Raw genomic sequence first — 12070 nt, 5'->3', positions numbered from 1 at the left:
TCCGTCCATGGGACTTTCCAGGCAAGAGTACTGGAGTGGGGTGCCATTGCCTTCTCCACATTCGTACATGACTACTGGAAAAACCATAGGTTTGACTATATGGACCTTTGTTGGCAAAGTAATGTCTCTGCGTTTTAATATGCTGTCTAGGTTGGTCATAACTTTCCTTCAAAAGAGTAATGTCTTTTAATTTCATGGCTGCAGTCACCATCTGAAGTGATTTTGGAGCCCAGAAAAATAAAGTCAGCCTCTGTTTCCACTGTTTGCCCATCTATCTGCCATGAAGCAATGGGACCAGATGCCATGATCTTAGTTTTCTGAACGTTGAGCTTTAAGCCAACTTTTCACTCTCCTCTTTCACTTTCTTTAGTTTTTCTTCACTTTCTGCAATAAGGGTGGTGTCATCTGCATATCAGAGGTTATAGATATTTCTCCCGGCAATCTTGATTCCAGCTTGTGCTTCCTCCAGCCCAGCGTTTCTCATGATGTACTCTGCATATAGGTTAAATAAGCAGGGTGACAATATACAGCCTTGACATACTCCTTTTCGTATTTGGAACCAGTCTGTTGCTCCATATCCAGTTCTAACTGTTGCTTCCTGACTTGCATGCAGGTTTCTCAAGAGGCAGGTCAGGTGGTCTGGTATTCCCATCTCTTTCAGAATTTTCCACAGTTTATTGTGATCCACACAATCAAAGGCTTTGGCATAGTCAATAAAGCAGAGATAGATGTTTTTCTGGTACTCTCTTGCTTTTTTGATGATCCCTTGGATGTTGGCAATTTGATCTCTGGTTCCCCTGCCTTTTCTAAAACCAGCGTGAACATCTAGAAGATCACGGTTCACGTATTGCTGAAGCCTGGCTTGAAGAATTTTGAGCATTACTTTACTAGCATGTGAGATGAGTGCAATTGTGCAGTAGTTCAAGCATTTTTTGGCATTGCCTTTCTTTGGGATTGGAATGAAAACTGGCCTCTTCCAGTCCTGTGGCCACTGCTGAGTTTTCCAAATTTGCTGGCATATTGAATGCAGCATTTCCACAGTGTCATCTTTCAGGGTTTGAAATAGCTCAACTGGAATTCCATCACCTCCACTAGCTTTGTTTGTAGTGATGCTTCCTAAGTCCTGCTTGACTTCACATTCCAGGATGTCTGGCCCTAGGTGAGTAATCACACCATCGTGATTATCTGGGTCGTGAAGATCTTTTTTGTACTGTTCTTCTGTGTATTCTTGCCACCTCTTCTTAATATCTTCTGCTTCTGTTAGGTCCCTACCATTTCTGTCCTTTATTGTGCCCATCTTTGCATAAAATGTTCCCTTGCTATCTCTAATTATCTTGAAAAGATCTCTAGTCTTTCCCATTCTATTGTTTTCCTCTATTTCTTTGCACTGATCACTGAGGAAGGCTTTCTTATCTCTCATTGCTATTCTTTGGAACTCTGCATTCAAATGCGTATATCTTTCCTTTTCTCCTTTGCTTTTCACTTCTCTTCTTTTCACAGGTATTTGTAAGCCCTCCTCAGACAGCCATTTTGCTTTTTTGCATTTCTTTTTCTTGGGGATGGTCTTGATTCCTGTCTCCTGTGCAATGTCATAAACCTCCATCCATAGTTCATCAGGCACTCTATCAGATCTAGTCCCTTAAATCTATTCCTCACTTCCACTGTGTAGTCATAAGGGATTTGATTTAGATCATATCTGAATGGTCTAGTGGTTTTCTCCACTTTCTTCAATTTCAATAAGGAGTTCAAGAAAAATAAAAGCATTTTTTCATACAAAGACTTGTGCATGTATCTTTATAGCATCTTTATTTTTAATACAATTGTAATAACATCAAGCATCCTTCAACAGGTTAATGAATAAACATACTGTTGTATACTCATACAATGAAACACCACTCAGCAAAACAAAGGAATAAACTAATAATATCCACAAACATATGGATTACTTTCAAAATAATTACACTGAGTATAAGAAGCCAGGCAGAAGAGTGAACACTGTGTAAATCTATTTATATAAATTTTTTAAAAATGCAGACACCTCTATAGTGATAGAAAGTTTATCAGTGGTCATCTGGAGATGTGGAGGGGTAGAATGTGGAAAGAAAATAGGGGCATTATGAATGAGGTATGGAGACACTTTTGCAAGTGATGGTATGTTCCTTTTTTTGATTGTGTTGGTAGTTTCATGGGTATATATATATATTTCAGAACTTAGTCAAATTGTGTTCTTTAAGTATGTGCAGTTTATCATGTCAATTTTATTTTAATAGAACCCTTAATAGAAGGCAAGAACAGAAGTTTGTCTTAACAAAAATGTACAAAAGAACAGAAAAGTTAAGTGCATTATGATCTCTGTCAGTTGAATATTTCTATAGTTTATTTCCCTCAAAACATATATCCCAGTTCTTGAAAGAGATGGGACTCTTAATAAAGGGTAATAAAACCATATTCATTGAATTTCAGGGATAGTTTTTGATATCTCGCTAGCAACATGTTAGAGAAAAGGAGAAAATAAAATTTATCCCACATGTACCCAGACCATCTGTGGCTTCACTGAGGATGCTTGAGGATCATAGCCTCACTATTACCCATCAGAGGCTCTAGTACATGTCTCTGGTTGCCACGACACCCAATGGCAACAGTGGTATCTGGTGATAAGTGGTTTGCATGTGGCTGCTGCTACTCTGGTGAGACACCTTCTCAATGTTTTGTGCACAGGGAGACTGTGAAAGGGTAGCGAGAACAGAAGTGGAATAAAATTGGATGTTCTCTATGGAAGTTGAGAGATTTTGTTGGTATCACTATGAAAAACATGGCTTATATATAGAAATCATCTTTTTTTTTCAAAGATAAATGCAGTTCTAATGATAGTAGCATCTCTAAGTGAGCCCTAAATCATTCTACCAAATTTCTTGGGCTTAGGAAACCTCTCAGGATTGATTAAAGAATCACTAACCCCTAGCAGAAGGCCATCATGTGTATAAGATGATCTCACATCCCAAGGGAGATTCTCCTACTTTATTATGTTTAATTGATATTTCCAGTGATTCCAAACAGAGAGATACACAAAAGTGCCCTCATTCTCAAATAATTAGGAGGTTAGGAAACTGTACTGGTAATCCTAAACCTCGTATTTGAAATGCTTCCAGATTTAAGCCTTTTGAAGTGCTGTGTTTTTTCTCAACTGCTTTTTTTCTTTTTTTTTAAATTTTACTATTTAATGTTCTTTGAATCATACAACTCTTCTACAGGGGATGAATATGCCAAAACAGATAAGGACATGTATTTTCAAAAGGCTCTCTACTTCAAGTTTAGTAGTCTCCCAAAGTTTATATAACAGAATCCCAAGCTGTTGCAAGGGTTTGACGAGCATGTTTTTCAGCAGTTCTGGGATTTATGTTAGATGGCTTTTAGTGCAGATAAAGCAAAGAAAATTTACTGAGTTCCTAAATAACCAGTGATGCAAGTTCTTATTAATATTCTTAGTAGTGGTAAATACTCTTCCTTGCTGTTCTGCCTTAGAATTCTTCGTTTGTTTTCTTCTTCAGGGATTTATTGACTATTTTAAAGATGTATCAAGCTTTTCATTATTCGAATTTGTGTTGTCTCTTGCCCCCTTTTTTTGTCTCCTCCCTATGGCTTGATTTACTTTGCCATATTTAAGGTTTATTCATTTGGTAACATCAGTTCAGTTCAGTTCAGTCGCTCAGTTGTGTCTGACTCTTTGCAACCCCATGAACCGCAGCACGCCAGGCCTCCGGGTCCATCACCAACTCCCTGAGTCCACCCAAACCCATGTTCATCGAGTCGATGATGCCATCCAGCCATCTCATCCTCTGTAGTCCCCTTCTACTCCTGCCCTCAGTCTTTCCCAGCATCAGGGTCTTTTCCAATGAATCAGCTCTTCGCATCAGGTGGCCAAAGTATTGGAGTTTCAGCTTCAACATCAGTCCATCCAATGAACACCCAGGACTGATCTCCCTTAGGATGGACTGGTTGGGTCTCCTTGCAGTCCAAGGGACTCTCAAGAGTCTTCTCCAACACCACAGTTCAAAAGCATCAATTCTTCGGTGCTCAGCTTTCTTTATAGTCCAACTCTCACATCCATACATGACCACTGGAAAAACCATAGCCTTGACTAGACAGACCTTGGTCGGCAAAGTAATGTCTCTGCTTTTTAATATGCTGTCTAGGTTGGTCATAACTTTCCTTCCAAGGAGTAAGCATCTTTTAATTTCATGGCTGCAATTACCATCTGCAGTGATTTTGGAGCCCAGAAAAATAAAGTCAGCTACTCTTTCCACTGTTTCTCCATCTATCTGCCATGAAGTGATGGGGCCGGATGCCATGATCTTAGTTTTCTGAATGTTGATCTTTAAGCCAAATTTTTCGCTCTCAACTTTCACTTTCATCAAGAGGCTCTTTAGTTCTTCTTCACTTTCTGCCATAAGGGTGGTGTCATCTGCATATCTGAGGTTATTGATATTTCTCCCGGCAGTCTTGATTCCAGCTTGTGCTTCATCCAGCCCAGCATTTCTCATGATGTACTCTGCATAGAAGTTAAATAAGCAGGGTGACAATATACAGCCTTGACGTCCTCCTTTTCCTATTTGGAACCAGTCTGTTGTTCCATGTCCAGTTCTAACTGTTGCTTCCTGACCTGCATGCAGGTTTCTCAAGAGGCAGATCAGGTGGTCTGGTATTCCCATCTCTTTCAGGATTTTCCACAGTTTATTGTCATCCACACAGTCAAAGGCTTTGGCATAATCAATAAAGCAGAAATAGATGTTTTTCTGGAAGTCTCTTGCTTTTTTGATGATCCATCAGATGTTGGCAATTTGATCTCTGGTTCCTCTGCCTTTTCTAAAACCAGCTTGAACATCTGGAAGTTCACGGTTCACATATTGCTGAAGCCTGGCTTGGAGAATTTTAAGCATTACATTACTAGCATGTGAGATGAGTGCAAGGCTGCCTCTTAAGGAAGAGTAGATAAAACAAAGATAACTGTTTGTGCAGTAAGCTTGAACTCTTTGCACACGTGTGCCCAACCAGTTTATAAATTTTTTTTGGTCACTCTTTTCAAAGATTTGCTAACATGGTTGAACTTTTACTGTAGAATCCCCTGGCTGCTTAAATCATTCAGCTGATAATCCTGATTCTCAGAGGTGGGTAGAAGGGGCTGACTTCCTTCTCCCCCCCACCCCCTCACCCCCCCCACTACCTCCCACCTCCCCACTCCGCCAGGACTCTGAACTTTACTGCATAAAGCCAGTGTTGAGCAAGCACCTAGAAATTTACAGTCTGCTAGCAGGGAGAGTAGTGACAGGAAAAAGCCCCCCTTCCTCATGACTGACATCAAGTATCCTGACCCTCCACACTTTATTATTCCTCATTCATGTGCTTACTATTAAGTGATTTTCCTGTGTATGGACCCCAAGTCCTCTAGAACTCTTCTTCCATAAAATTGTCATATATTGCAGTGCTCCTGTCTCATAGAAAGTAATATTTTAGATGGGTACAGCCAAAGAAATAGTTCACATAAAGTCTGAAGCTAAAGCTATAAAACACAAGTAAGCAGGATACTTCTTTAGGGATTATATTTTTAAACAGTTTCAAGTCATATCTGGCCTTTACTTCCCCAAATATGAATTATTTTTCAGGCAAATGTCAAATTCTATGACTTTTTACAGATTCCATTTTGTAATTATCTACACTTCACTTCCTGAACCTACACATTTTGCTGAACCCATAGGTCTTGTTTGATTTCTGATAAGCTCCAGGTAACAATAGCTACCTTGTAACAATAGCTACTTTCAAACTCTTCTTATCAGGAGAGTTCTGGGGATGTTTTGTTCTTGGTTTCTTTCTTGATTATTAGTGTTGTTACTTTATGTCTCACCAGTTCCTGGGAAGGGGTCTAGACTAGTACTTAGAAAGCCTGACTCTTGACCTTCTTAGTTGGGTGAATCAGTTAATATCTCTGGAATTTAGTTTCCTCATCTACAAAAGGGGAATCAGAATACCAGGCCTGTCTACCATATAGGACTTTTTTGAAGGTCAAGTGAAACCGTGTGCTTACTGACGTTTTGAAGATGATTATGTGTGGTAGCAACACACAGTACCATTATTACTATTGTATTGTTCTTACTCCTGTTTCTACCATACTGTTAATAATATCACCAGGTGAGATGCTATCCAGAAAACATACTTATCATTTTCAATGAGTTTGCCCTGCTTTGTACAAGATAATATTACATTTTATATATCTTATTTTTTGTTGAGGAACCAGTTTCCACTTTAATTTTTATTTATTGGTACCAATAAATAACTGTGGGGCTTCCCTGATAGTTCAGCAGGTAAAGAATCTGCCTGCAGTGCAGGAGACGTAGGAGACATGGGTTTGATCCCTGGGGTCAGGAAGATCTCCTAGAGAAGGAGATAGCAACCCACTCCAGTATTCTTGCCTGGGAAATTGCATGGACAGAGGAGCCTAGTGGGCTCTAGTCCTTGGGGTCACAAAGAGTTGCACGCAACTGAGTACAACAGTAACAAAAAAATAAATAACTATAAAGCCTGATTAGATACCAAAAGGGAAAATTGTATTTAAGTTCAAGGAGCAAAGAGAATCCAAATAAAAAAAACATATAAAGTGTTCAAACCTGCTAGAAGAAATATATATTTTTATTGTGAATTTATATCAAACAGTGGTTCTATATGAGACAAAATCATTGGTTATACTTATTATGATTTCAACACTCAAAGAATCCACTCAGCTTCTTTTAATCAAAGGAAGAGAAGGTACACAACAGGCACAACTCATTGTGAGGCTCTGTCTGTGAAAATCATTACATTGCCCAAACCCCATGTGTACTCCAAATCTTCATAACACATTTTGTTCAAAGTAAATTGTTTCTGGCAATTCTGTGCCTGAAATTTCTGAGCAGCTTGCCACTCCAGTTTATCGCTGGAGGACATTATTAGTCACTCTATTATTTTTAAAAATGCAGAGGTAGTATGTGTGTCTATGTAGTATGCGTGCTGAGTAATAACCAAGAGAATGGGATATTTTTGCAGGCTAGTGATGGGCACGCTCTGCTTGTACGTAGTTCCACATCCGCCCCACCTGTTGACTTCTTGCTGACCTGCCTCCTCAGCATCATGTGTGTGGCCTAACATGGGAAACTTTGCTTCCTCATTTAGTACTTGTTTCCCCAGCTATAGATTGTAAAAGAGAGTGCTGAGCCTCAGGGGATGGGTTTTTATCCAGACAGGCACAAAGCTGATGATCGAATAAGTCTGCAACACTGATCTCAAGCTGGAGAGGTTAGCTGAGAAGCAGATAGGGGCAAGAGGTAAGCAGCTCAAGATAACTGAGACCACAAGGAGGCTTGATGGAAGCCACTGTTCAGCTGTGTCAAGGAATGGAGACCTTCCCTTAAGAATCAATTAGTGGTTTGTCCCTATGAGGGCCTGCAAATGACTCAGAGCTCTGGGCACAACTGTTCACCTGGTCTCTGTGACCAGTGGAGTATATGCAGCTCCATGTACCATTTCCTTTGTCATCACTGGGCATTAACATGATATGAGGAGGATCTGTTGTTTTTCTTGCAGAATTAAAAAAAAAAAATTTGTAAGAAGTATTTGGCTTTACAGAAGTGAAGGAGTATACGCTTACTCGTGACTTGCTTGAGACTCAAGTAATAAGAATATTTGCCATGTGAGAAGCTGGTATCTGCAAACAACCTCCCCACTTCCACTCCCCCTACCCAAATCTACCACCTCCTGGCCGGCCCAGAGTGGCCCTGGCACTCTTGTGCCGGAGTGCTTTCATTACCGAATCCCAGACACCCCTTTCAATAATTAAAGAATGCCCTGTTATATTTATTAGAGAGGTGGCTGATATTGCTGCCGATTGTTGAATTTCGGTTTCCTGTGGTTGATTTTCATGCATGAGGAACACCCAGCTCCTGGGCAGGTATCAGGGCTCCATTAATCTCCCCAGGCTGCCTCGACCTCAGGATAAATTGGAAGATCAATGACTTGTCCCTGCTGCCGCATCAGCTGCTATTGAGAAATTAATATGAGGATCACTATAAATAAAAGATAAAAGATGATATGGCTAACAGTGTAAAATATTAAGGCTGGACACAATGTGCCAGAGGAATCTAAACCACAAGAGGAAGAAATTAACCCCATACAGGCCTTCTACTACTTTGTTGCAAATCCAGTCTGAGGACAAGAGGTGGTGCTGGCATGTGAGAAGGATCTCTTCCTAGAGAAAAAGTTAAAAACAGTGTTCTTCTCTGTGTTGTAGAGTTTTAAGCCTAGAAGAGACTGCAGAAATTATTTAACCCTAGACATCTCATTTTACATGAGGAGACTGAGGACCAGAGTGCTAAGTGGTTTGCTCAAATATTTGCAGCCAGCCAGAGACGGAGCTGCTAATGGACCCCAGTTCCTGTGCTCAATCCTTTTTATCAAGGTATCTCCTATCGCAAAGTCTCTTCGTAAAACTCCCATTTTTGTGCTCTCTAGGGCTTCCCTTAGAAGAGCACTAATTTGTAATCATGCTGCTGCTGCTGCTAAGTCGCTTCAGTCGTGTCCGACTCTGTGCGACCCCATAGATGGCAGCCCACCAGGCTCCCCCGTCCATGGGATTTTCCAGGCAAGAGGACTGGAGTGGGGTGCCATTGCCTTCTCCGAGGTAATCATGCTAGAAGCAGTCAAAGACGAGTGTATTTCTTAACATACACTCAAGACCAGAGATCTATGTGCAGCATGATAATAACATTTGACAGATATCATTTGCAGAGCATCTCTGATTCTAGAGCTTCACAGAGGGCATTATCAACGTTTCTTCTAGAGAAGAGAAAACAGAACAGATTATCAGACTCAAAAAGAGATGTGGAGTCCAGAAAGGGGCTTGGGAGAGAAAAGAAAAATGCTAGTTGAATTACGATAATGCTGGTTGTCAAGAAAATAAGGCCCTAAGAGGAGCAACCTGTTGAAAAGTCATGAGTTAATTATATTTGCATCTAAAAGTCTAAATTCAGCTGCTGGCTCTCGTGCTCAATTTGTGTGCACTAGTCTGCATGGCTCAACTCAAAGTGACTCTGAATCCCCGAGGTTTCCAGCTTTAAACTTTACTCTGCCCATACTGGCAGCTTCCTGGGTGGCTCTGGGTGGTAAAGAATCCACCTGCCAGTGCAGGAGATATGGGTTCGATCCCTGTGTTGGGAAGATCCCCTGGAGGAGGACCTGGCAACCCATTCCAGTATTCTTCATCTGGAAAATCCCAAGGACAGAGGAGCCTGGCCGGCTACAGTCCATGAGGTCACAAAGAGCTGGACGTGACAGAGCGACTGAGCGTGCACACACCCACTGGCAACTTGAGACACGAGGCTGCTGTGATCGCCAGACAGCTGAGTTAGGTGTGTACCTTGATTTGCAGTTCCTTTTGGCTGCTTCTCAGGACAACTAGACGGGATTTAGATTCCTTAAAATGCATTTATGAATCTATTGGTCTTGACTCTAGGTTCTACCTATGAATTCATTTGTAGTTGGCAAGGAACATTTAATTTCTCATCTCCTACATCATTTAAGCCTCTCTTTAGAGCCTGGCCTCACTCTCACCTGTTAGTAATCAGAATCAGCTACATGAAAGAGTCAAGTCAAGCTCCGTCTCTTGAAGACAAATGCACTTTAAAAAAGCCGTGTCACCTACAAGGTGACAAAGTCTGATTCTCTCTTCAGCAGGTTAAAAAAAATCCATGATCTCAAACTCTTGCTTTTCCTTTAAAAAAAAAAAAAAGTGCAAACTTCTATCAGAGCTATTTCTTAAGGGCCAAAAGTGTACGTTACAAAAAGGGAGAGACAAAAAGATTAGAAATCAATGCAAGCTCTCCCTGAAATACCTGTCTCAGTTGAGAAATGAATATGAAGATCACTACAAATAAAAGATAAAAGATGCTATCCCTTTTTGAGTAAAATATGAGGCCAGTCACAATATGATGTATCAGGTTTAACCAAATTAACCCGCTGGGATAAACAGGGGCTTGGATTTTGCTGCATTTGAAAAATGAACTGATATTAAAAAAATAAGCTTATATATGAAAAAAAGTCATCTAGGGGCTCAAAAAGGAGAATTCAGCTTCTTTCCTTTTAGGTAGTCTCTGTCAGACACCTGCACGAGATTTGGAAAATGCTTTCCCCTGGGCGACAGAAAACAGAGCAATCATTCAGCATTCTGCAAAGGTGCACCAACTTATCTTATTGGTTGATGTGGTAGCTGGAAGCTGTGTTTAGGGGATGGATTATTTTTTTGCATTTCAGTCTACAAGCTTCTCTCAGAAAATATGCTTTCCATTAGGATGTACACAAATCATTTTCTAATATACTGTTCATTAGATTAATGTTAGTATTAGAGCTTCATAGAGCACATATGTGTCTTGGGCATTTTTCCAGAAATGCATTATGTAACACATGGATTTCCAGTTCATAATTGCAAAAGTTTCAAAACTTGAGCTTCACAGTAGAAGCAGGCTAGCTGCAATGAATTTTTCACTCCCTTTTCTAACTAGTCTTCCTGAATTGTGCGCCTTTTCCAGGAAATGAGATAAAAAAAAAATTAAATTTGGTTCACTAGAAGCGATCACTTTGATCTGTTGAGATGTTTCCAGTTTTTCTCTAAGTCTGTTCCATATAGGCTCTCTCTTTTTTTTTTTTTGCATGTTTTGACCTTCTCTATAACCCTGAAAGAATATAGATGGGGTGGGTGACTCACAGCACTTTTGGAGTAGTGAGCTGAATTATTTAGCATAGGCAATGGGAGAATATGGAGGAGTAAGCAGGGAGAAATAATTTTAAATTATATCTTCAGCTGGAGGAAAATTGGCCTACCTACACAAGAGTAAATATGGCATATGCAGTGATTCAAATACTCAAAGATGTCTGTTTTAGCAATAAAGACCAGATATGGACACAGTCCCTGGCAGAGTCAGACATACACCTGCACATTCACTATATCAAAAGAACCACAGAAGTGTGTTGAAAACTGCTTAAGTGAGAGACATAAACACAACTACAGATGAATGGACAGGAATTCAAGGTTTTAAATGCTGGACTGCTGCCAAAGCAGTCAGCAGCGTAAGCTCAAGCCAATTTTCAGTTGTGAGACACTAGGTTCCCATTGCAGGCATGCTGGAAGGTTTGTTCTTCCTGCCCAGTGTTTTCAGGAGGATATTAAACACCCCTGTTAAATGCCTGCAAGTGATTGCCAGAGTGAAGCTTTTGAGAATGATGGCTGTGATCTTTAATAGGGTTGTGGCTTTGTCAAGAATCTCATTCAGAATTTCCAATGTAATTTTCAGTTCAACTTTTTTTTTGGATGATATATACAAATAACTTATTTCAAGAATATATGTAGACATGAAGTTCGGGACCAGCTGGTGTCAATTTTTGTGGTTATCTCCTGACCTAACCTTTTAGCTTCTTTTTGTTCCTTGATTGTAGCTAAGCTTCATCTTGCTTTAGGGCCTTTGTATTCACTGTTCCCATTTTTTGGAAATACCATTTCCAGAAAAATTCTCTGTAAATGATTCCTTTCAGTGGCACTCACTTCTTAAAAGATATTTGGTCCTGGACTGTCCTGCTAGCCTAACTTTATCAGATTACCTTATTTATTTATTTTACATGATAAAAATAAAAATAAATATTATCTCTGGTTTCTATTTGTATTTAGATAAGTTTCTTCCCAAAGAACAAAAGCCCCACAATGACAGAGGTTGTTACCTTTCTTATCCCTTATTCTGTGACTTAGAATAGTGTTTGGCATGTAGTCATCACTCAAGGTCTGTTGACTGTGAAAAGAATGTGTGAGTAGATACATGGATTTGGAGTTATTTGAGGTCATTCTTAATGATGGCTAGGGTTGGTGATTAAATTGCACTTGTAGGTTTTAGAGTTGGAAGTGATCTTGTTGCGTCTCACAGATATGGCAAAACTCTTCCTGCTGTAGCATCCCTGACAGGTAATCAACAAGTCTGTGCTTGAGTAACTATACAAAAGACAC

General features: G+C 40.0%; 1 protein-coding gene and 1 long non-coding RNA gene across 28 annotated transcripts in view; one reads left to right on the top strand and one right to left on the bottom strand.

The window, feature by feature from the left end:
- Positions 1 to 12070, bottom strand: part of LOC145506257 (olfactory receptor 4A47-like) — a 249206-nt gene that overhangs the window by 11344 nt on the left and 225792 nt on the right. For 12 of the 27 annotated variants that reach the window (XR_014053713.1, XR_014053733.1, XR_014053734.1 and 9 more), the window contains one exon: positions 3189 to 4914. The exons of 2 other annotated variants lie outside the window; for them this stretch is intronic. The gene's annotated coding sequence lies outside the window, so the exon portion shown is untranslated. Of the gene's footprint in view, positions 1 to 1780; positions 4919 to 9633; positions 9794 to 12070 lie in introns of those variants that run through there. 13 more of the 27 variants (XR_014053708.1, XR_014053721.1, XR_014053735.1 and 10 more) reach the window with 4 other exon arrangements.
- The window catches only part of LOC145506828 (uncharacterized), a 37868-nt gene that overhangs the window by 17830 nt on the left and 7968 nt on the right, over positions 1 to 12070 (top strand). The gene's annotated exons all lie outside the window — the stretch shown is intronic.

Source organism: Giraffa tippelskirchi, chromosome 1, assembly GCF_054371585.1.
Source record: "Giraffa tippelskirchi isolate mGirTip1 chromosome 1, T2T-mGirTip1v1.2.pri, whole genome shotgun sequence".
Taxonomy (NCBI): Eukaryota; Metazoa; Chordata; class Mammalia; order Artiodactyla; family Giraffidae; genus Giraffa; species Giraffa tippelskirchi.
The sequence above is the reverse complement of the archived record's forward strand: the minus strand, read 5'-3'. Positions and strand labels throughout refer to the sequence as shown.